The following is a 22,923-nucleotide window of genomic DNA, read 5'->3' on the forward strand; positions in this document are numbered from 1 at the left end:
GTGGGCTGTGTCAGAAAGGCGATGGCATAGGCAACCCGAAAAGGCACAACATGCTCGCCGACACATTGGTTGAGCACGCAGATGTTGTGTTCTGCACAGACCTGCGCCGTGCGGCACAAATCCGCAAAAAAACATCTGGGAGGAGGTGGCACAAAAAGTCTTTGTGGTGGGGAAAACCCTACGCACCGTAAGAGACTGCAGGAAACACTGGGACGATCTGCGGCTGCGTGCCCACAACATCATCTCAGCAAATCGCAGCCAGGCACAGGTCACAGATGGCGGAGCATCATCCCCTATAAAGCTGGCGCTTTGGGAGGAAACATGCAGCTCCATCATAAACATGGAGGCCATCAAGGCGGTTGGGCATTCTGAGATGGGAGTCCCTTCATCGGCCAATGACGGTGAGTGACCCTTAGCGTAATACAAAAGTTACCACACACCTAATACCCCAAGTACAACGGTGGAGTCCAAATGGCAAAGTAGATGAGAGCAAACACATGGCCCATCACCTCCCACCTAAAGTCAGCCCCTACAAAACCGCAAAATCCCTGCCAAGAAAACACACAACATACCCCACTGATACAAACCCCATGAGTCCACAATTGCAAACACAAGCACCATCTGCATGCACACACACACACATATACATCACCGTACAGATGCAGGCCTGACAATTGTGCCATCCCATTGCATGGTGCACACATCACCACTGCCGATTTCAAACTTGACCCACATCCAAACAACACATGGCACACAGCCCCTGAGTCATGGCTACAGCACACAAGGCACAATACACCTGTAGGCCACCCAACAGACACCATGCACATCATGGCTGCACCAGAAGGATGCCCAAACACTGCACCCCCCCAACTCCTCTAAGCACCATGGCTGCCCCTCCAACATGTACATGAGAATGTACAGGAGTCTAAATGTACTAGCATCGATGTATGAAGCGTGTACATTCACCCATGACTGATGCCCTGGCTCTCTGTCCCCCACAGGCACGGGATCAGACAGCGAGGCCAAACAAACCGCGACACTGGAATTGACACCAGCATGACTGACCCGAGGGAGCGATGATGCCTCCTGGCCTTCGACATCAAGGGCTGGCCAGAAGCGAAACACTGCTCCCAAGCCACAGCCCCCAGCCAACAGGGCGTACAGGCTGGAGAACCAGACAAGCAGTCATCTCCAACACCTAGGCAGGAGCCCCAGCAAGAAGACACTGCTGCCATCAAGGCACCCATGGCAAAAGGCACCCCTGCCACAAAGGTCACCAAAAAAAACTCCTGACCCACAGCAAACAACTCAGGTGGATGAGGAGGGATCCCCAGTGGCCAGTGATGTGGAGGGGCCACACTCAACTGCCACCAGTAACCTCGGGGAGGTGGCACAATCTGTGCATCATAGCGTGGAAGAGGAGGAGGAAGAACTGGAGGAGGCAGTCACAGCAGGCTATTGCATGTCTGAGGAAATGCCAAACAACCCAACCATTCTGCCTACCGCACATTTCTCCTCCGAATATGGCTCAGGTGGACAGAGCTCTGTGGAGGACATGCCCATAGTTGAACTCAGCCCTGACACAAGATACACACCACCACTCGTGCAACAACCAGCTGCACAATCCATCCGGGACCTAGAGTGCCGGCTGTCCCATAGAGAGGAGCGGCAGCAGGCCATGTATGACATGGTCAAGCAGTATGTTGCTGATGGGGAAGCCACACACTGGGCCATGCAAGTGAACTCCAGGACAGTAAGCCTTGCTGTCTACTGCATGGCCCGGCGGGTGCGTGAAGGTATGGCAGCCATGACACAGGCTGTCACCCAGTTGTTTGCCACCATGGCCCAACAACATGATGCAGAGGCCGACCCACAACCCCCACTTTCGACCAGCACAACCCCAGTGAGTTCTAACCAGGCAAGCCCGGTGCGGAGGTCACTGCGCAGTATGCACCACACAGACGAACAACCCCCTCCACCTAAAAAGGGGGCGTCAGTAGCCTGACACAAATGGACATGTCAGGAGGGAGTCCAGTTGGACTTGAAGTGGGTGCCGGGGGGTGTTGTGTGGGGGTTTTGGGGGACAATGGCTGGGGGGTCTGGGGTGGGGGTGTGGGTGTGTGGGGGTGTTGGGGGTGGGTGTGTGGGGCATGGGTGTATGGTGGAGTTGGGGGGTTGGGGGGTGGGCGACATGGTTTGTGGCGGTGTTGGGGGGGTAGTTTGTTGTATATTGAAGGGTAGAGGTCCACATTAGTTCCTGTTCAGTGTACATAGTTTTCATTTAATTAATACACCTTGGCCCTCATCACGAGTTTGGCGGTAGCCATGGAGCTGTTAGCTCCATGGCTGCCACCAAACCGGACTCATTTACCGGGTTCCTGCAATGAGGAATAACCCGGTTATTCCAACATTGGAGGACCTGGTCATTCCTCCTTGCAGGAACCATTCCCCATTCCCATTTGAGCCCCCATAGGGCTCATTGGGAATGGGGATGGAGGTAACAACGGGCAGATTACAACTGGCCCCTTGTTACCTCCTTCTTCCCCTTGCGGGACCCGAAAAGCACGCCTGGTTTTACCAGGCGTGCGATCCGGGTCCCACGATGGTAAGCTTGTAATCAGCCCTGTCGGAATGAAGGGGGCCAGTCCCGTACCGGCCCCCTTCATTCTGATACCGCAGGGGTCGTAATGAGGCCCAAGTGTGCATAAGAAAAACACATGACTGGACATTGCTTTTTGAGGGTGTGTCAATTTATTTCTTAACAGTGCCCAGTGGCCACTGTCCCCATTCCCAGTGCCTTGGGTTACCCAGTCCATCAAAAGTATTGTGCAATCAAAGTTTGGCGTACAACACGTTTTAATTCACATTATGCCGTGGTCGATATGCAGCATCCTCACCATCATCCTCCTCATCTTCTGGTGGAATCAGGTTCGTGTCAGGGGGCAGGGGTACATTGCGCCGGATGCACATGTTGTGCAGCATGGCACATGCCAACAATATCTTGCCCACCTTCTCAGGCTTGTATATGAGTGCCCCACCCGACCTGCTGAGGCAGCTAAAACGGGCCTTCAAACATGCCAAAAGTCTGCCCAATCGTGACACGAGTGTGTGCATGTGCACGGTTGTAGTCCTCTTTGTTGCTGTTGACTGGTCGCCTGATCGGGGTCAGGAGCCACAGCTCCAGGGGATGCCCAGCATCACCTGCACAGGAGCAATGGAAATTGTATTGTGAACATTGCTGTCATTCCGTGTGTGCACTGCCTGTAGAGTGTTCATGGTCACATGCCACAGATTCATCATGACTGCACTTGACATTTCCTTATAGTGAGACCCACTTAAGTGTACTTAGGGATGATCCATGCTTGGGGGGTATGTGTGCCGTTCACGTTTGAGGAACCTTTCCATCTGGTACAGCAGTCACACAAATGAGTTGAGAATGACCATGATGTGCTGACATCTGATGGGTGTGTTGCATTTGAAATATGTACTATACATGTGGAGTGCATCATGACACATTTGCCTGATGTGCTTCATGATACGCAGTGGTTTGCTATTCATGTTTACGACTACTTGATGTCACCATGTACTTGTCCATCACTGCCTTCCCCCATATGACCATGGCACAATGGCAACGGTGGTATGGTCCGCCAGTGACGGCAAACATTTCTGTGATGGGGCTGGGTGTGTACAGGCATGGTGGAGCAGAGGTACTGTGGATGGGTCCTGCACCACTCGCTCATATGTTAGTGGTGGTAACTGATTAGTAATTACATTACTTTCCTTTCTTGCACCATTGCAATTGGAAGTGTCCCTTGAGGTGTCTGGGCCGGTAAACTGGTCTGTGGTGTACCTGTGGGGTAGGTGCAGTGGCAGAGATTTCCATGTGTAGCAGTTGGATATGCCCCAGGCATGGTTGAATGCCCTGTGATGGACTTTGCTCTGCTCATGTATTTTATGCATTGTGCCTGCAGGGTGGTGCATCGTGATACCCATGGTTCATGTGTGATGGTGTTCCAGGTGCATGAGCTGGGGTGGCAGATGTGTATGTTGCTTATATTAACGCACAGCTCTGTAGGCATGCCACAACTTTATCCATTGGCTATGTCCAACATTCTGTCGAGGTGATTGGGGTCACAATTTTGCCACCCAGGTCGCTGAGTTCCCCTGCCCCCAAAAAACACCCCTCATATCCAAGCCAGCAGACAGGTTGCCTATGTGTGGTCCCCCCCAGGCAACACCCCTCATACCTCAGCCAGCAGACAGGTTGCCTATGATTGTGCCCCCCCCAGGCAACACCCCTCATACCCCAGCCAGCAGACAGGTTGCCTATGCTTTTTGTCCTCCCCCCAGGTAACACCCCTCATTGCCCTGTGATTGGACATACCCAGCAGCCAGGTACGTTGTGCAGCGGGGAAGCATGCAGTTGCGCAGCACCATGGCATCATGTGTGTATCCTGGGAATCTTGCACAGCAATGCGTAATTCTTTTGCTTGCATCGCACACCATCTGGACATTCAGGGAATGGTAGAGCTTCCTGTTGTGGTACACTACCTCCTCAGCATTCCGGACTACCAGCTCCACATGGGTGCAGTCGATGGCACTGATTATGTTTGGCATGCCTGCCACTGCATAGAATGCTATTTTGGCAGCATTCTCCTCCTCCACAGTCTGTGGTGAATTAATGTGGTCCCTTCCAGGTTTCAGGAGGGCATCTAGCACCTGGTTGAGCACACGGGAGAAACATGGTTGTGAGATGCCATGCAGCTGCCCCACTGTGTGCTGGTAAGTGCCTGTGGCAAGGAAGTGCAGCACAGGCACTACCTTCAGCAAGGGGGGGGATGCCTGTCTGGATGTTGATGAGGCTTACCAGGTCGTCTTGGATGAGGTCCACTATTGTGCATATGGTGTCCCTGTCCAGGCGGTACAGGGTGTGGATCAGTGCAGGGGCTTGGTCAAATGGACTAGCCCTTAGGCGAGCAATTGGTGGCCGCATGCGGGCAACAACTGCCTGTACTGGTGGTATGTGCTGGCCCTGTCTGACCCTCCTTCTCCTCTGCTGCATTCCCTGGTTTTATGCCTGCTGGAGTAGTAGCAGTGCAGGCATGTCCTTCAGCCCCTGCTAATGGTAGCATTTTGTGTTTGGAAGGGATGTGGTGTGTCGGTGTGCTCCTTTTGTGCTTGGCCTGACTCCATTGCCTCCACCTGTGCTGATTGTGTGCACCTGAAGCAGGTTTCAACACAGGAGCTTGCTATTAACGGCTGCAGGTGTTAGCAGCATCACGGTAACCATTTTTACCGACATCTGGATTCGGGTAAGTGCATGTCCGTGTACCTCGTAATGTGCTCTTCTTTGCGGCATGCTGGTGTTACTGGCACGGCTGCCGCGTGCCCGTGCTCATTCCGGGAAGCTGCTACACGGTCACAACGGGTCCCTGCAGATGCCGGTAGCACCGGCATCATGGGTCGTAATGCACTGGTCCGGTAGACAATGCCAGTATTCACGTACCGGTATTGTTATTACCGGACCAATAACCTTGTAATGAGGCCCAATGTATGCGAGAGGGAGGGGAGTCAATGGGAGTGGGTGTGGTGCTGATGTCATTTTCTTTCTGGCAAGACAGCAACTCATATGCTCCAATCGCGCTGTCCGCGCAGAGGGACTGTCTGCAGAGATTATAGCGCTTTTGATCAGGGTTTTTAGCTAGTTTGAAAAGCACATTTTGTTACATAAGGAAATAAGTAGTGTTGCCCAAGTTGAACTATTTTACTTGTATTCCAACAATTGGTTTAATTGAATTCATCAGGCGTGTTGCTAAGTCTGGAAAAGATCCAGGGCTACGTTAATGTCCGGACTGTTGGGACTTGGGCTAGCTAGCCTTTTGGTTGTAGCCCCTGAGCTTCTAACCAGGGCTAGAGACCTGGGGCTATAGCCGCCCCAGCCCCTCCCAGGGACGCCTTTGGACTTGATGCTATTAAACGATCAGCTTCAATGAAGCTTCTGGTGTCTGTCAGGTGAGGGTGTAGTAGGCTTTTTTTCTGTGAAATGATCAAGATAATTATTATACCACCCTATTCAAAATATATCTTCAAAACATGAACACTGCGACACCGGCTGCCCAGCAATTTCATTGCTGAAATAATGAGGTGCAGAATTTACATCCCCATATTTTTAAGCACGTAGATCAAACCATTGATTATGCTGAAACAAGAGTCAACAGTCGATCACTCCTGACGAAGAGTGGCACTATTGGTTTAAAGTTGTACCCATGCTCGTCCCCATTTCTATAAACCTTGTTTTCAACATTCATTTTAAACATTCCTTATTCCCGAAATCAAGGTCTGTAAACAATTACAACACCCTGATGCTTGAACATGTCTTACCTGCACAAGCTAGGAAATCTCTGTGCATTGCCCTACTTGTCTTCACATCACAGAATTGTTATACACAAGCATCTTGTGAATAAAATGTGCAAGTGTGCATGCATTACACTGTTTCAGGATTGCATGATGCAGCCATTCACTGTGGGGAATAGGCAGAATGAGGGGCTTTGGAATGCTAATAGCCCCTTCCCAGTGAGCTGTGACTTGACAGTGAAACGGGCCATTCGCACCCTTCATTTCACACGTGTGTCTGCCCCAACCCAGTAATAAAAGATAAGACATCAATGAAACAGACGTGGGGAATGGCCTGGAGCCTGTGAATCTTAGCTATGGCTTTACCATGCCAGAACCAGGCACTGGAAGAGGGGAGGGTGGAGGAGGTAAGGGCAGTGAGAACCAGCCAGTGGAAGAGGGCAGACAGGTGGGGTCCCCCAGAACCAGGCACTGGAGGAGGAGAGGGTTGAGGAGGTGGGGGGGAGGGTTAGAACCAGTCGAGAGGTGGACTCCCCAGAACCAGGCACTGGAGCAGGGCATGGTGGAGGAGGTGAGGGAGTCAGAACCAGCTAGGGGAGGAGGGTAGAGAGGTAGAGTCCCCCAGACACAGGCACTGGAGGATGGAAGGGTGGAGAAGGTGGGGGAGTGAGAACCAGCTAGGGGAAGAGTGTAGAGAGGTGGAGTCCCACAAAACCAGGCACTGTAGGTGGGGTGGGTGAAGGGGGTGGGGGAATCTGAACCAGCCAGGTGGGGAGTGGATACCCCCAGAACCAGGCACTGAAGAATGGGTGGGTGGAGGAGGTAGGGGGGGTCAGAACCACCCTGGAGATGAGGGTATAAAGGTGGAGCCCCCCAGAAACAGGCAGTGCAGGAGGGAAGGGTGGAGTAGGTGGGGTGAGTGAGAACCAGCCAGGGGAGGAGGGTAGAGAGGTGGTGTCCCACAAAACCAGGCTCTGTAGGAGGGTCAGGTAAAGGAGGTGGGGGAGTCAGAACCAGCCAGGGGAGGAGGGTAGAGAGGTGGAGCCCCCCAAACCAGGCAACTAAGGAGGGGAAGATGGAGGAGGTGGAGGGGTCAGAAACAGCCAGGTGGGGAGTGTAGAGAGGTGGATACCCCCAGAACCAGGCACTAGAGGAGGGGAGGGTGGAGGAGGTAGGGGGCGTCAGATTCAGTCAGGGGAGGAGGGTAGAGAGGTGGAGCCCCCCAAAACCAGGAACTGGAGGTGCGGAGGGTGGAGGAGTTGGGGGGAGTCTGAATCAGCCAGGTGAGAAGGGGCGAAAGGTGGAATCCCCCAGAACCATGATCTGGAGGCGGGATGGGGGAGGAGGTGTGGAAAGTCAGAACCAACCAGGGGAGGAGGGTAGAGTGGTGGAGTCCCCCAGAACCAGTCACCAGAAGAGGGGAGGGAGGAGCAATTATGGGGAGTGAGAACCAGCCAGAGGAGGAGGGTAGAGTCGTGGAGTCCCCCAGAACGAGGCACTGGAGGAGGGGAGGATGGAGGAGGTAGGGTGAGTCAGAACCAGCTAGGGGAGGAGGGTAGAGAGTTTTTTTTTCAATAGAGACACAAAAAACTGGAGATGGAGATGGTGGAAGAGGTGTGGGGAGTCAGAACAAGCCAGGGGAGGAGGGTAGAGTGGTGGAGTCCCCCAGAACCAGGCACTGTAGGAGGTGAGGGTGGAGGAGGTGGGGGGGGGGTGAGTCAGATCCAGCTAGAGGAGCAGAGTAGAGATTTGGGGTCCCCCAGAACCAGTCACTGCAGGAAGGGAGGGTGGAAGACGTGGGGGGAGCCAGAACCAGACAGGGGAGAAGGTGAGAGAGATGGAGTCCCCCAGAACCAGGCACTGGAGGAGAGGAGGGTGGAGGAGGTGAGGGGAGTCAGAACTCGCCAGGGGAGGAGGGTAGGGATGTGGAGCCCCCCAGAACAAGGCAAAGGAGGAGAGGAGGGAGGAGAAGGTAGTGGGAGTCAGAACCAGCAGCGGAGGAGGGAAGAGAGGTAGAGTCCCCCAGAACAAGGCCCGTAGGAGGGTGGAGGAGGTGGTGGGAGTCAGAACCAGCCAGGGGAGGATGGTAGAGAGGTGGAGTCCCCCATAACCAGGCACTGTAGGAGGTGAGAGTGGAGGAGGTGGGGGGAGTGGGAGTCAGATCATCCAGCCAGGGGAGCAGAGTGGAGATTTGGGGTCCCCCAGAACCAGTCACTGCAGGAGGGTAGGTGGAGGAGGTAGGGGTGTCAGAACCAGCCATGGGAGCAGAAAGGAGATGTGGGTTCCCCCAGAACCAATCACTGGTGGAGGAGAGGGTGCAGGAGGTGGGGGGAGTCAGAATCAGCCAGGGGGGAAGGGTAGAGAGGTGGAGTTCCCCAGAATCAGGCACTGGAGGAGGGGAGGGTGGAGGAGGTAGGGCTGTCAAAATCAGCCAGGGAGGAGAGTAGAGAGGTGGAACCCCCCAGAACCAGGCACTGGAGGTGGGCAGGGTGGGGGAGGTTGGGGGAGTGAGAACCAGCCAGAGGAGGAGGGTAGAGTCGTAGAGTCACCCAGAACCAGGCACCAAGCACTGGAGGGGGGGGTGGAGGAGGTAGGGGGAGTCAATGCCAGTGAGGGGAGGAAGGTAGAGAGGTAGGGTCCCCCAGAACAGGGCGATGTAGCAGGTGTGGGTGGAGGAGGTGGTGGGAGTCAGGACCAGCCAATGGAGGAGGGTAGAAAGATGAAGTCCCCCAGAACCAGGCACTGTAGGAGGTGAGGGTGGAGGAGGTGGGGGGAGGGGGAGTCAGATCCAGCCAGGGGAGGAGGGTAGGGATGTGGAGCCCCCCAGAACAAGGCAAAGGAGGAGAGGAGGGAGGAGAAGGTAGTGGGAGTCAGAACCAGCAGCGGAGGAGGGAAGAGAGGTAGAGTCCCCCAGAACAAGGCACCGTAGGAGGGTGGAGGAGGTGGTGGGAGTCAGAACCAGCCAGGGGAGGATGGTAGAGAGGTGGAGTCCCCCATAACCAGGCACTGTAGGAGGTGAGAGTGGAGGAGGTGGGGGGAGTGGGAGTCAGATCATCCAGCCAGGGGAGCAGAGTGGAGATTTGGGTTCCCCCAGAACCAGTCACTGCAGGAGGGTAGGTGGAGGAGGTAGGGGTGTCAGAACCAGCCATGGGAGCAGAAAGGAGATGTGGGTTCCCCCAGAACTAGTCGCTGGTGGAGGAGAGGGTGCAGGAGGTGGGGGGAGTCAGAATCAGCCAGGGGGGAAGGGTAGAGAGGTGGAGTTCCCCAGAATCAGGCACTGGAGGAGGGGAGGGTGGAGGAGGTAGGGCTGTCAAAATCAGCCAGGGAGGAGAGTAGAGAGGTGGAACCCCCCAGAACCAGGCACTGGAGGTGGGCAGGGTGGGGGAGGTTGGGGGAGTGAGAACCAGCCAGAGGAGGAGGGTAGAGTCGTAGAGTCACCCAGAACCAGGCACCAAGCACTGGAGGGGGGGGTGGAGGAGGTAGGGGGAGTCAATGCCAGTGAGGGGAGGAAGGTAGAGAGGTAGGGTCCCCCAGAACAGGGCGATGTAGCAGGTGTGGGTGGAGGAGGTGGTGGGAGTCAGGACCAGCCAATGGAGGAGGGTAGAAAGATGAAGTCCCCCAGAACCAGGCACTGTAGGAGGTGAGGGTGGAGGAGGTGGGGGGAGGGGGAGTCAGATCCAGCCAGGGGAGCAGAGCACAGATTTGGGGTCCCCCAGAAACAGTCATTGCAGGAGCGGAGGGTGGAAGAGGTGGGGGGAGTCAGATCCAGCCAGGGGAGGAGGGTAGAGAGGTGTAGCCCCCCAGAACAAGGGACTGGAGATGGGGCAGATAGAGGAGGTGGGGGAGTCAGAAACAGCCAGGGGAGAAGGGTAGATATGCGGAGTCCCCCAGAACCAGGCACTGGTGGAGAGGAGGGTGGAGGAGGTGGGGGGAATCAGAACCCGCCAGGGAAGGAGGGCAGAGAGGTGGAGCCGCCCAGAACAAAGCACTGGAGGAGAGGAGGGAGGAGGGGGTAGGGGGAGTCAGAATCAGCAGGGGAGGAGGGTAGAGAGGTGGAGACCCCAGAACCAGGCACTGTAGGAGGAGCGGGTGAAGGAGGTGGGGGAATCAGAACCAGCCAGATGGGGAGTGGATACCCCCAGAACCAGGCACTGAAGGAGGGGAGGGTGCAGGAGCTAGGGGTGGGTCAGAACCTCCCAGGGGAGGAGGGTAGACAGTTGGAGTCCCCCAGAAACAGGCGCTGGATGAGGGAAGGGTGGAGCAGGTGGGGTGAGTAAGAACCGGCCAGGGGAGGAGGGTAGAGAGGTGGAGTCCCACAAAACCAGGCACTGTAGGAGGGTCAGGTTAAGGAGGTGGGGGAGTCAGAACCAGCCTGGGAAGGTGGGCAGGGAGGTGGAGCCCCCCAAACCAGGCAACTAAGGAGGGAAGGTGGAGGAGCTGAGGGAGGTCAGAAACACCCAGGTGGGGAGTGTAGAGAGGTGGATACCTTCAGAACCAGGCACTGGAGCAGGGCATGGTGGAGGAGGTGGGGGAGTCAGAACCAGCTAGGGGAGGAGGGTAGATAAGTAGAGTCCCCCAGACACAGGCACTGGAGGATGGAAGGGTGGAGTAGGTGGGGGAGTGAGAACCAGCTAGGAGAAGAGGGTAGAGAGGTGGAGTCCCACAAAACCAGGCACTGTAGGTGGGGTGGGTGAAGGGGGTGGGGGAATCTGAACCAGCCAGGTGGGGAGTGGATACCCCCAGAACCAGGCACTGAAGAATGGGCGGGTGGAGGGGGTAGGGGGGGTCAGAACCTGCCAGAGGAGGAGTGTAGAGAGGTAGAGTCCCCAGAACCAGGCACTGGAGGAGCGGAGGGTGGAAGAGGTAGGGGGAGTCAGAACCAGCCAGGTGAGGAGGGTAGAGAGGTGGAGCCCCCCAGAACCAGGATACTAAGGAGGGTATGGTAAGGGGTCAGAAACAGCCAGGTGGAGAGTGTAGAGAGGTGGATACCCCCAGAACCAGGCACTGAAGCAGGGCATGGTGGAGGAGGTGAGGGAGTCAGAATCAGCCAGGGGAGAAGGTGAGAGAGGTGGAGTCCCCCAGAACCAGGCACTCGTTGAGAGGTGGGTGGAGGAGGTGGGGGGGTCAGAACAATCCAGATGGGGAGTGGCTACCCCCAGAACCCGGCACTGGAGGAGGGGAGGGTGGAGGAGGTGGGGTGAGTGAGAACCAGCAAGGGGAGGAGGGTAGAGAGGTGGAGCCCCCCAAACCAGGCAACCAGGGGAAGGTGGAGGAGGTGGTGGAGGTCAGAAACAGCCAGGTGGGGAGTGTAGAGAGGTGGATACCCTCAGAACCAGGCATTGGAGGTGGGGAGGGTGGAGGAGGTGGGGGGAGTCTGAATCAGCCAGGGGAGGAGGGTCGAAAGGTGGAATCCCCCAGAAACAGGATCTGGAGGCGGGGATGGGGGAGGAGGTGTGGGAAGTCAGGACCAACCAAGGGAGGAAGGAAAAGAGGTGGAGTTCCCCAGAACCAGGCACTGGAGGTGGGGATAGTGGAGGAGGTGGGGGGGGGTCAGAACCAGCCAGGGGAGGAGGGTAGAGTGGTGGAGTCCCCCAGAACCAGTCACCGGAAGAGGGGAGGGAGGAGCAGGTATGGGGAGGGAGAACCAGCCAGAGGAGGAGAGGAGGAGGGGTAGAGTCGTGGAGTCCCCAGAACCAGGCACAGGAGGATGGGAGGGTGGAGGAGGTAGGGGGAGTCAGAACCAGCTAGGGGAGGAGGGTAGAGAGGTAGGGTCCCCCAGAACAAGGCGATGGAGCAGGGGTGAGAGGAGGAGGTGGGGGCCAGAAACGGCCAGGAGAGGAGGGTAGAGAGCTGAAGTCGCCCAGAACCAGGCACTTTAGGAGGTGAGGGTGGAGGAGGTGGGTGGGAGGGTGAGTCAGATCCAGCTAGGGGAGCAGAGTAGAGATTTGGGGTCCTCCAGAACCAGTCACTGCAGGAGGGGATGGTGGAAGAGGTGGGGGGAGTCAGAACCAGACACGGGAGAAGGTGAGAGAGGTAGAGTCCCCCAGAACCAGGCACTGGGGGAGAGGAGGGTGGAGTCAGAACCAGCCAGGGGAGGAGGGTAGAGAGGTGGAGCCCCCAGAACAAGGCACTGGAGGAGGGGCAGATAGAGGAGGTGGGGGAGTCAGAACCAGCCAGGTGAGGAGTGTAGAGAGGTGAAGTCCCCCACAACCAGGCACCGGAGGAGGGGAGGGTGGAGGAGGTAGGAGGAGTCAGAATCAGCCAGGGGAGGAGGGTAGAGAGGTGGTGCCCCCCAGAACAAGGCACTGTAGAGAGGGCAGATAGAGGCGGTAGGAGGAGTCAGAATCAGCCATGGGAGGAGGGTAGAGAGGCGGAGCCCCCCAGAACAAGGCACTGGAGGAGGGGCAGATAGAGGAGGTGCGGGAGTCAGAACCAGCCCGGTGAGGAGTGTAGAGTCTTGGAGACCCCCAGAACCAGGCACTGTAGGAGGGGAGGGTGGAAGAGGTGGGGGGAGTCAGAACCAGACAGGGGAGAAGGTGAGAGAGGGGGAATCCCCCAGAACCAGGCACTGTAGGAGAGGAGGGTGGAGGAGGTGGGGGAGTCAGAACCAGCCAGGGGAGGAGGGTAGAGAGATGGAGTCCCCAGAACCAGGCACTGGAGGAGGGGTGGGGTGGATGAGGTTGGGGGAGTCAAAACCATCCAGGGGAGGAGGCGAGAGAGGTCAAGTCCTCCAGAACCAGGCACTGGAGGTGGGGATGGTGGAGGAGGTGGGGGAGTCAGAACCAGCCAGGGGAGGAGGGTAGAGTGGTGGAGTCCCCCAGAACTAGTCACCGGAGGAGGGGAGGGAGGAGCAGGTATGGGGAGGGAGAAGCAGCCAGAGGAGGAGGGTAGAGTCGTGGAGTCCCCCAGAACAAGGCACTGTAGGAGGGGAGGGTGGAGGAGGTAGGGGAGTCAGAACCAGCTAGGGGAGGAAGGTAGAGAGGTAGGGTTCCTCAGAACAAGGCGATGGAGTAGGGGTGGGAGGAGGAGGTGGGGGTCAGAAACGGCCAGCAGAGGAGGGTAGAGAGGTGAAGTCCCCCAGAACCAGGCACTGTAGGAGGTGAGGGGTGAGGAGGTGAGGGGAGGTTGAGTCATATCCAGCTAGGGGAGCAGAGTAGAGATTTGGGGTCCCCCAGAACCAGTCACTGCAGGAGGGGAGGGTGGAAGAGGTAGGGGAGCCAGAACCAAACAGGGGAGATGATGAGAGAGGTAGAGTCCCCAAGAACCAGGCACTGGGGGAGAGGAGGGGGGAGTCAGAACCAGTCAGGGGAGGAGGGTAGAGAGGTAGGGTCCCCCAGAACAAGGCGATGGAGCAGGGGTGAGAGGAGGAGCTGGGGGCCAGAAACGGCCAGGAGAGGAGGGTAGAGAGCTGAAGTCGCCCAGAACCAGGCACTTTAGGAGGTGAGGGTGGAGGAGGTGGGTGGGAGGGTGAGTCAGATCCAGCTAGGGGAGCAGAGTAGAGATTTGGGGTCCTCCAGAACCAGTCACTGCAGGAGGGGATGGTGGAAGAGGTGGGGGGAGTCAGAACCAGACACGGGAGAAGGTGAGAGAGGTAGAGTCCCCCAGAACCAGGCACTGGGGGAGAGGAGGGTGGAGTCAGAACCAGCCAGGGGAGGAGGGTAGAGAGGTGGAGCCCCCAGAACAAGGCACTGGAGGAGGGGCAGATAGAGGAGGTGGGGGAGTCAGAACCAGCCAGGTGAGGAGTGTAGAGAGGTGAAGTCCCCCACAACCAGGCACCGGAGGAGGGGAGGGTGGAGGAGGTAGGAGGAGTCAGAATCAGCCAGGGGAGGAGGGTAGAGAGGTGGTGCCCCCCAGAACAAGGCACTGTAGAGAGGGCAGATAGAGGCGGTAGGAGGAGTCAGAATCAGCCATGGGAGGAGGGTAGAGAGGCGGAGCCCCCCAGAACAAGGCACTGGAGGAGGGGCAGATAGAGGAGGTGCGGGAGTCAGAACCAGCCCGGTGAGGAGTGTAGAGTCTTGGAGACCCCCAGAACCAGGCACTGTAGGAGGGGAGGGTGGAAGAGGTGGGGGGAGTCAGAACCATACAGGGGAGAAGGTGAGAGAGGGGGAATCCCCCAGAACCAGGCACTGTAGGAGAGGAGGGTGGAGGAGGTGGGGGAGTCAGAACCAGCCAGGGGAGGAGGGTAGAGAGATGGAGTCCCCAGAACCAGGCACTGGAGGAGGGGTGGGGTGGATGAGGTTGGGGGAGTCAAAACCATCCAGGGGAGGAGGCGAGAGAGGTCAAGTCCTCCAGAACCAGGCACTGGAGGTGGGGATGGTGGAGGAGGTGGGGGAGTCAGAACCAGCCAGGGGAGGAGGGTAGAGTGGTGGAGTCCCCCAGAACTAGTCACCGGAGGAGGGGAGGGAGGAGCAGGTATGGGGAGGGAGAAGCAGCCAGAGGAGGAGGGTAGAGTTGTGGAGTCCCCCAGAACAAGGCACTGTAGGAGGGGAGGGTGGAGGAGGTAGGGGAGTCAGAACCAGCTAGGGGAGGAAGGTAGAGAGGTAGGGTTCCTCAGAACAAGGCGATGGAGTAGGGGTGGGAGGAGGAGGTGGGGGTCAGAAACGGCCAGCAGAGGAGGGTAGAGAGGTGAAGTCCCCCAGAACCAGGCACTGTAGGAGGTGAGGGGTGAGGAGGTGAGGGGAGGTTGAGTCATATCCAGCTAGGGGAGCAGAGTAGAGATTTGGGGTCCCCCAGAACCAGTCACTGCAGGAGGGGAGGGTGGAAGAGGTAGGGGAGCCAGAACCAAACAGGGGAGATGGTGAGAGAGGTAGAGTCCCCAAGAACCAGGCACTGGGGGAGAGGAGGGTGGAGTCAGAACCAGTCAGGGGAGGAGGGTAGAGAGGTGGGGCCCCCCAGAACAAGGCACTGGAGGAGGGGAGGGTGGAGGATGTAGGAGGCGTCAGAATCAGCCATGGGAGGAGGGTAGAGAGGTGGAGCCCCAGAACAATGCATTGGAGGAGGGGAGGGTAGAGGTGGTGAGAGGAGTCAATATCAGCCAGGGGAGGAGGGTACAGAGATGGAGTCCCCAGAACGAGGCACTGGAGGAGGGGTGGGGTGGATGAGGTTGGGGGAGTCAAAACCATCCAGTGGAGGAGGCGAGAGAGGTGAAGTCCCCCAGAACCAGGCACTAGAGGCAGTGGAGGCGGAGGAGGTGGGGGAGTCATATCCATCCAGCGAGCAGAATAGTGAGGTGGGGTCCCCCAGAACCAGTCACTGGAGGAGGGGAGGGTGGAGGAGGTGGGGGGAGTTACAAACAGCAAGGGGAGAATGGTGGAGAGGTGGAGTCACCCAGACCCAGGCACTGGAGGAGAGGAGGGCGGAGGAGGTGGGGGGAGTCAGAACTCGCCAGGGGAGGAGGGTGGGAGGTGGAGCCCCCAGAAAAAGGCACTTAAGGAGAGGAGGGAGGAGAAGGTAGGGGGAGTCAGAACCAGCAGCAGAGGAGGGTAGAGAGGTAGAGCCCCCCAGAACCAGGCACTTTAGGAGAGGAGGGAGGAGGAGGTAGGGGGAGTCAGAAGCAGCAGCAGAAGATGGTAGAGAGGTGGAGTCCCCCAGAACCAGGCACTGTAGGAGGGGCTGGTGGAGGAGATGGGGAGTCAGAACCAGCCATGTAGGCAGTGTAGAGAGGTGGAGTTCCCCAGAATCAGGCACTGGAGGAAGGGAGGGTGGAGGAGGTAGGGCTGTCAACATCTATGATGAGATTCCCAGAGTAAAAGAAAATGCCTTGGAAGAAGGAGAAATCATCTTTGTTGACGGTTCTTCGGGAATCAATCAAAATTGTGGGCACACAGCAAATGGAGAATTTTGAGTACTCATTAATGCATGATTACCATCATATTAATCAGCACTAGCTGCAGGATTTTTGTTGTTGATACTCGCGATCGAGAATCACGCAGACCAGGAAGTAACGATGTACAGTGACTCCGCCTATGTGACATCGACAGTACACGCAGGCCTAGCACGATGGAAAAGGAGGAGCTACCTCTGAGCGGACGGCACGCCAGGGCAGCATGCAGCCTTATTGGGCACATTAAGGCACTACAATTCCCAGTGGGCATAGCGGTCGTGAAATGCGCCACCCACACGAAAGGAACAGATTTTATTTCACAAGAAAATCAGGCAGCAGACACGGAAGTCAAACGTGTAGCGATCAAAGAAGAAATAATGATGAATGTGGAAATAACTGATGTGCATGAGAGAATGATTGTTGCACGAAGTGAACCTGAAAGTTATAGTACTGTGGGGCAAACCCAGTTAATGGAGCTCCAAGGGGAGGCACCACAAGAAGAGAAATCCCTTTGGAAGCGGCGAGGGTGTTCTTTAAACCCCTCCGAGAGCTTGTGGTGACAAGACAACACTGGTAAACCGGTGATACCTATAGCCTTATTGAAAATAGTTCTGGAACAATTACACTATGCAGTGCATAGGACAAAAGAGAATCTAGCAGCGACGATTGCTGAAGACTGGTTTATACTGAACTTGTAAGAACACTTTGCATTTTTTATGGTGAACTGCATAATCTGCCAACAGTTCATGGCTGGGCATACACTAAGAGTAATTAGAGGAGTCACCCCAAGGCCTAATGGACCCTTTCAGCACTTGCATGTCGATTATATCGATAGATATGATTCAAGTATGTAACGGGTACAGGTATCTAATTGTTGTGGTGTGTCCATTCTCTAGATGGATGGAAGTAGGTCCATGAACACACCCAGACTCTTCTTGTGCAGCCAAATTCTTGTTGAGGGAGTTATTTCCCAGATGGAGAGTATGTGAGGTCATGAGGTCAGACAATGGACCTCACTTTGTTAATGCAGTATTTGAACAGATTAGCTTGTTGCTTGGTATAAAGCACATGTTTTACTTGGGGTATCATCCCCAAGGAAATGGGATATGCGAGGATATGGGAAATGGGATATGCAAGAAGCTCAACGGCTTGTTAAAGGAAAGGAAAGCCAAGTTGAAGCTTACTCTAAAGAAGGGATGGCTACACTGCTTTCCACTGACACTGTATGTGCTCAGAAACCAGCCTGGTTGTGACCACCATCTCAAGCTGCATGAAATCGGGACAGGCAGAAGGATGCACACGCCATTGACACCCCGAGATAGAGCTAGATGTGAAAAAGAGGATGAGGACATACACACGGACACTCTGTACATTCTAGTTGCAAGGTGAAGAAGACAATTACACGTATAAGCCACAACATAGTCTGTTGACTTTGAACTTTGGACTGAGGCACACTGAAGCCTTGATAAGAAAAAGGATATGCCAAATTTTGATCGAGGACACATAAATTGGAAGAAAATACAGGATCCAGACTCTTTTAACACAGAAGCCTTATTTGGACTCACTTATGGTGTTCCACAGTAGTGCCATCACTAAAGACGTCTTAATCTGTTTTGAGTTAGTATTGAGATCGTACCCGTTGTTGCTGGGAAGGCTCACTAACATCACCAAATTTCTTCAAGACAATAAGGAGGCTGCTCACTGTGATTGCCGAGCAGTTACTTCTGCTTCTGGAATACAGGGGGGACAAGACAAATGTCCCTGTCACCAGAAGATAGCAGTTGGCAAGCAACGTCTTCTTTCACCTAAATGAGGATTTTCCAGAGCTTGTGGGGAGAACAGCCAGTGTTGACATCCTCACATTCATCAGAGACCCAGTAAACCATATGCAGATGAGCATGCTCCTGCATGGTATTGTAATGCAGGTTGAACTTTCTAATCATCATCAGAATTTCCGGAGAAGATTGTAAACTTTCCGACGAGGGACAGATTGTGAAATTGTTGCCAGAAACGTCACTCTTGTTTATGCTGACAAGGACACGACATGTCACCTTGAGTGAAACAGATAAGAGGCATTGACTGGGAGCTTGTTTATTTTGAATGCGCACACTTGCTGAACTTATTACCTTATTTTGATATTTTCGTATATGGAAAAGAGAACTGTTTCCAGAGACACGAGACAATCTATTATTGAGGCAAAGAAGGACAATCGTTCCAGTTTCTTTGACCTGCAAGCAGATACAAGCGGAATCCAGATATAATATTACCTATAATGTATTAAAGTGTTAGTTGTCTTTACTTAGATGATCAAGATGGGCAACCAAACTAGTAATCTTGTCATCCCCCAGGAGGAGAGGTGCTTGGACTGTCCCGGAACTAAGTGTTGTAGGTTAACCTATAGAAGAATCATGTACCTATGGTTTGTATTCATCATTGTTTTACTGTCACTGACGATTCCAACTGCATTTTTTATTGGTGCACAAAGTGTTCCGATTCCAGTGCACCCACCTAATGATGCACACATTAAACCCACAAAGGCACCCAGCCCTTATATAGTCATTCCAGTCCCTAGAAGGTCTGATAGTGGAATGATTGAACTTGAAATGGATGTGATGAGCAATAATACACACACACATGTGGTAACAAACAAATTGAAAAGCCGGAGACAGGGTCAGCAGAGTAAGCATACGAAAAGGTTAATGAAAGACACACACACATAAATGATGAGTGCACATATACCAGGTCTAGTGTCAATAACTGCAGAACCACGATCCAAAGAATGGGAGAAGTTCGGACAACCTACGATGAGAAGCTCCACGCCAAGTGAAGTGAAAAAGGCAAATGGAGACAGATAAACTCTCAAAGAGACAAGAGTAGTTTGAGAACAAACCAACAGATACAACATTGATAAGCACACCTGCTCCAGCAATGAAGGGGGCAAGTGCAAGTCCAGCAATACAGCCACATGCTGGAAAAATAGCAGAGTCTATATGGACATTCATAACCAGAGCAAAAAAGATGCAAGAGGACAAGGACAGAATTACCAGACTTTCTCCGACTCAAATGGTACAGATGAAAATGCCTGGACCATGGATGGAGATACCTGAGAATCCTCCAGCAAGAAGAATCTATATGGATGCTATTAAGGATGTGATGATAACAAACTACATGACAACCTTGAGAATCAGAAGAAGCACACAAGAAGACAACAACCAACTAAACGACTACCTGGACAGCACAGCACACTTGGGAAATAACATCTGGTACCAACATATGAAAGAGGTTGGAAGACAAACTTCAGAAGAAGAATGCTTCGTTTGTGCACTCTTAGCAAGCAGCATGGGGAAGTCGAAGATCTTCGTAGCTGTGGAAATTGATGTCCAGACAGCCCACTGTCTATCACACATAGCAATTTGCAAGACCAGAGGCCATTTCATGGGAAGTGATGCTTCACTGAAATGGGCAACTGAAGCAACTGATCCAAGTGAAAATGATTATGTCCAGGACATAAAGACAAGAAAAATGGAAAAACAAAGAACATCGTGATTAGATATGAGAAGCCTGGAGTTAAAGGAGCAGAGATCAAAATGGAAACAAACCAAAGACTGAATGTTCAAGGAAAAACTCCAGAAGAAGCTTGAAGTTGGATGAACAGAGGCAAAATGCAAATCTGGGGAACAATGCTTTCACCAGACGGATGGGAGAAAGGAGTAGTGATCTGCAGAGCATCGATGGTCATCGGTCATTACCAGGCTACCATTGACATGGTACAGAATGGATGCAAGCTATTATGGCCAAGACTTGCTAAACTATTGATATGGGTCGAAGACAGAGGAGGACCCTTGCAGATAGTGCCATTGTAGAGTCCAAACTTCTGCTTCAGGAATAATGGCACAAGGAAGATGGGAGAAAATCAGAACTGTGGATGAGTTTTTGACGCTCCAGGAATGATACATGGAACAGCAGTAATCATGATTCATTACTGGGTGTGGGGTTCCAAATATCAGACTGCCGAAGAATTGGGGAGGTATATGCACACTGGTGAATGTCCACGTTCTAGCGTTGGTGATTCCAAAAAGTGATCTGAATATCGACAGTTTCCCGAAAGCAGATGCTCACCTAAGAAAGAAGAGATCTGTTGAACTGAGGAACCGAATGAAGAGAGAGAATTACTTTTCTGCCAAATCAGTAGAAGCTTTTCATGCAATCCTGTATGAACACAGGCTGTTCAGCCTCACCTCATCAGTGTTCACAACAATTCTGATGCCAAAAGTTCATGTTGGAGCAAATACTAAATGGTTACAGATAACCAGATGGGAGTTACTGCAGACAATCAACACGACCATAAAAGGATTCAATACAATTAAGGAAGAGTTAAGGGCGATTCAACTAATGACTCTCCAGAACAGAGGTGTCCTTGACATGATCCCAGCTATGGATGGAGGTGTTTGTGCAAACATTGGAGAATCATGTCGCACATGCATACCTTCGAACGATGATGAGAATGGAACTTTAACAGAAGCAATAGGTATGCTGAAAAAACAACAGAATCAAATGATTGATGAAACTGACGAAGTTGATGACGACAGCTGGTTTGGATCACTATTTTCATGGGTTCCACAATGGATGGCAGATGCATTCAAATTCCTAAGAGCCTGCTAGTGATGATATTGCTTGGATTCTGTGTTATCATGATAATAATATCTCAGTGCCAGAAAACTGCAAAAAAGGCCATAAGGATGAAGATCATGATTGATGTTGAGTCAGAATGGAAGCCTAAGGACCTGACTGATGAAGAAATAAGAGACTTTGTGAGAGCCAGCATTTATGCACCAGAAGGAACAAAGTTTCGATATCCAAGGTAACATAGAAATTATGTGGGAAAATGGATCCATTGTAGTATAAGTGGACAATGTCAACTAATGACTTGGAAATAAGATGAGCACGTAAGAACAACAGGAATCTTGAAGGGAGTCATAAAGATTTGTACCCCAAAGAGATATTTCTTCAGTCCTCTATGTGTGGAACCAGAGGATGAAGTAAAAGTGGATAAAAAGGTGGATACAAAGGAATAAGTGAAAGTGGTGGATGAATCGCCCAGAGGGGGAGTGTAGAGGAGGTGCAAAGCTAAGTTCACACTCCAACTGCAAATTTTGAAGTACCAGGAACGTTCCATCCGAAATATGTGCCTTATGGTGAGCAAATAAACCAGCAGAGAGCCGCAGTTGGGCTCTGTCCAGTACATATCAGAATAACAGCACCTGTTGAAGTATCGACACCTAAGAAAACCTGGACTGTAAGGTATCCACTGAGAAAACCCTATCGACAAGTGAGACAGAATGACGATTGTAAGAATACATTACCTGAAGAAGCTAAAAAGATACTGAAGGAAGATGAATGGTCACGTCATAAGAACCCAGACTGACTCACATATAGAAGATATGATGACCTGAGAATGATGAAAAGAGACGGAATACCATGCGTAAGTGACATCCTGAGCCTAAAGTGAAATAATTGATGTCAAGATGTCAGAAATTATGCCATATGCCGATGAAGATATTCAATTAGTTTAAACATGTACATACGCAAAGTAACCACAAGAAGCACAGAAATTGTGAGGCTAGCTTATGCTTAGTTGCAAGATAGATTGCGGCAAGCACCACTTATACATATCTTCCTCAAAGGAGCACTTTATATAAGTATACTTCCACTATGCACAAGATCAGAATCAACCAAAGGTTACTAAAGGTCTCAAGAGGAGAGCTTTGCAGCAAACAAATCGAGAATTAAAGACAGCGAGAAACTCAGACAAAGATAATCGTGCCAAGAAGCCAAGGTCGTATCGGCTGAAATAGACTAATAGTGGATAAAATGAATGAGAAGAAGAACAGAGTATCCTGTGCAGAAAGGTCAAAATAAGCCACAGATGGCAGATGACTGGCAGAATTAAATCAAATACACGAAATTGCAATAAGAATAAAGTGATTTCACGGTGTCGGAATCACGTGACCAGACCAGCAGGCAGGGATGAAACTTTCACACCTACGCATGGATCTTTGCCATGCACAGACGCCTTAACTTTCCGAGATCCCCATTGTTTGTACTTGTCATTAAACTGACTCCCTTTGCCAAACTATTGAGTTGTCATTATTGATTTGATGCAAGAGTATTAATCTGCATTCCCATCCATCTCAGGGGTGCTGCTGCTCATCGTAAAGTGCTGGTTGGGAAACCCCAAGTCCTATGGGTCGGCTGCGGTCCCTACTGCACACATGCAAACAAACATCCTGAACAGCATGCCAGGGAGGTGGGAAAGATAGACACATTACAACAAAGCATTAATTGTGGCACAATGAACTCAAGGTCCACTTTATGTGCCATGGTCAAACATTTCTACACCATACTCAAGCATTTAGGCACACGGATTTTGTCCGTTAACCAAGGAGACCCAGATGGAAGGTCTTATAATGATCGTAACAGAGACAATGGCAGAAACAAATATGCTATAATTGCAACATGCGAAAAGCACATTACATAGTTCAAAATGAATGCCTATTCTACTTTAATTGCTTTTTGGAATTTTTTGTCTGCATTGTGAATTTGAGGTGTTTAAGAACAGACTAAATCAGAGATTCACCACCTGAAGTGTTCCTGAAATAAACCTTTAATGAGTGTAGCAATTATTGGATAGAATTCCAGAAAGACAAATTATTTGTTATTCCTATTCTTTCTGATTTAGGGTCACT

This window comes from Ambystoma mexicanum, chromosome 8, assembly GCF_040938575.1.
Source record: "Ambystoma mexicanum isolate Mex_15411 chromosome 8, UKY_AmexF1_1, whole genome shotgun sequence".
Lineage (NCBI taxonomy): Eukaryota > Metazoa > Chordata > Amphibia > Caudata > Ambystomatidae > Ambystoma > Ambystoma mexicanum.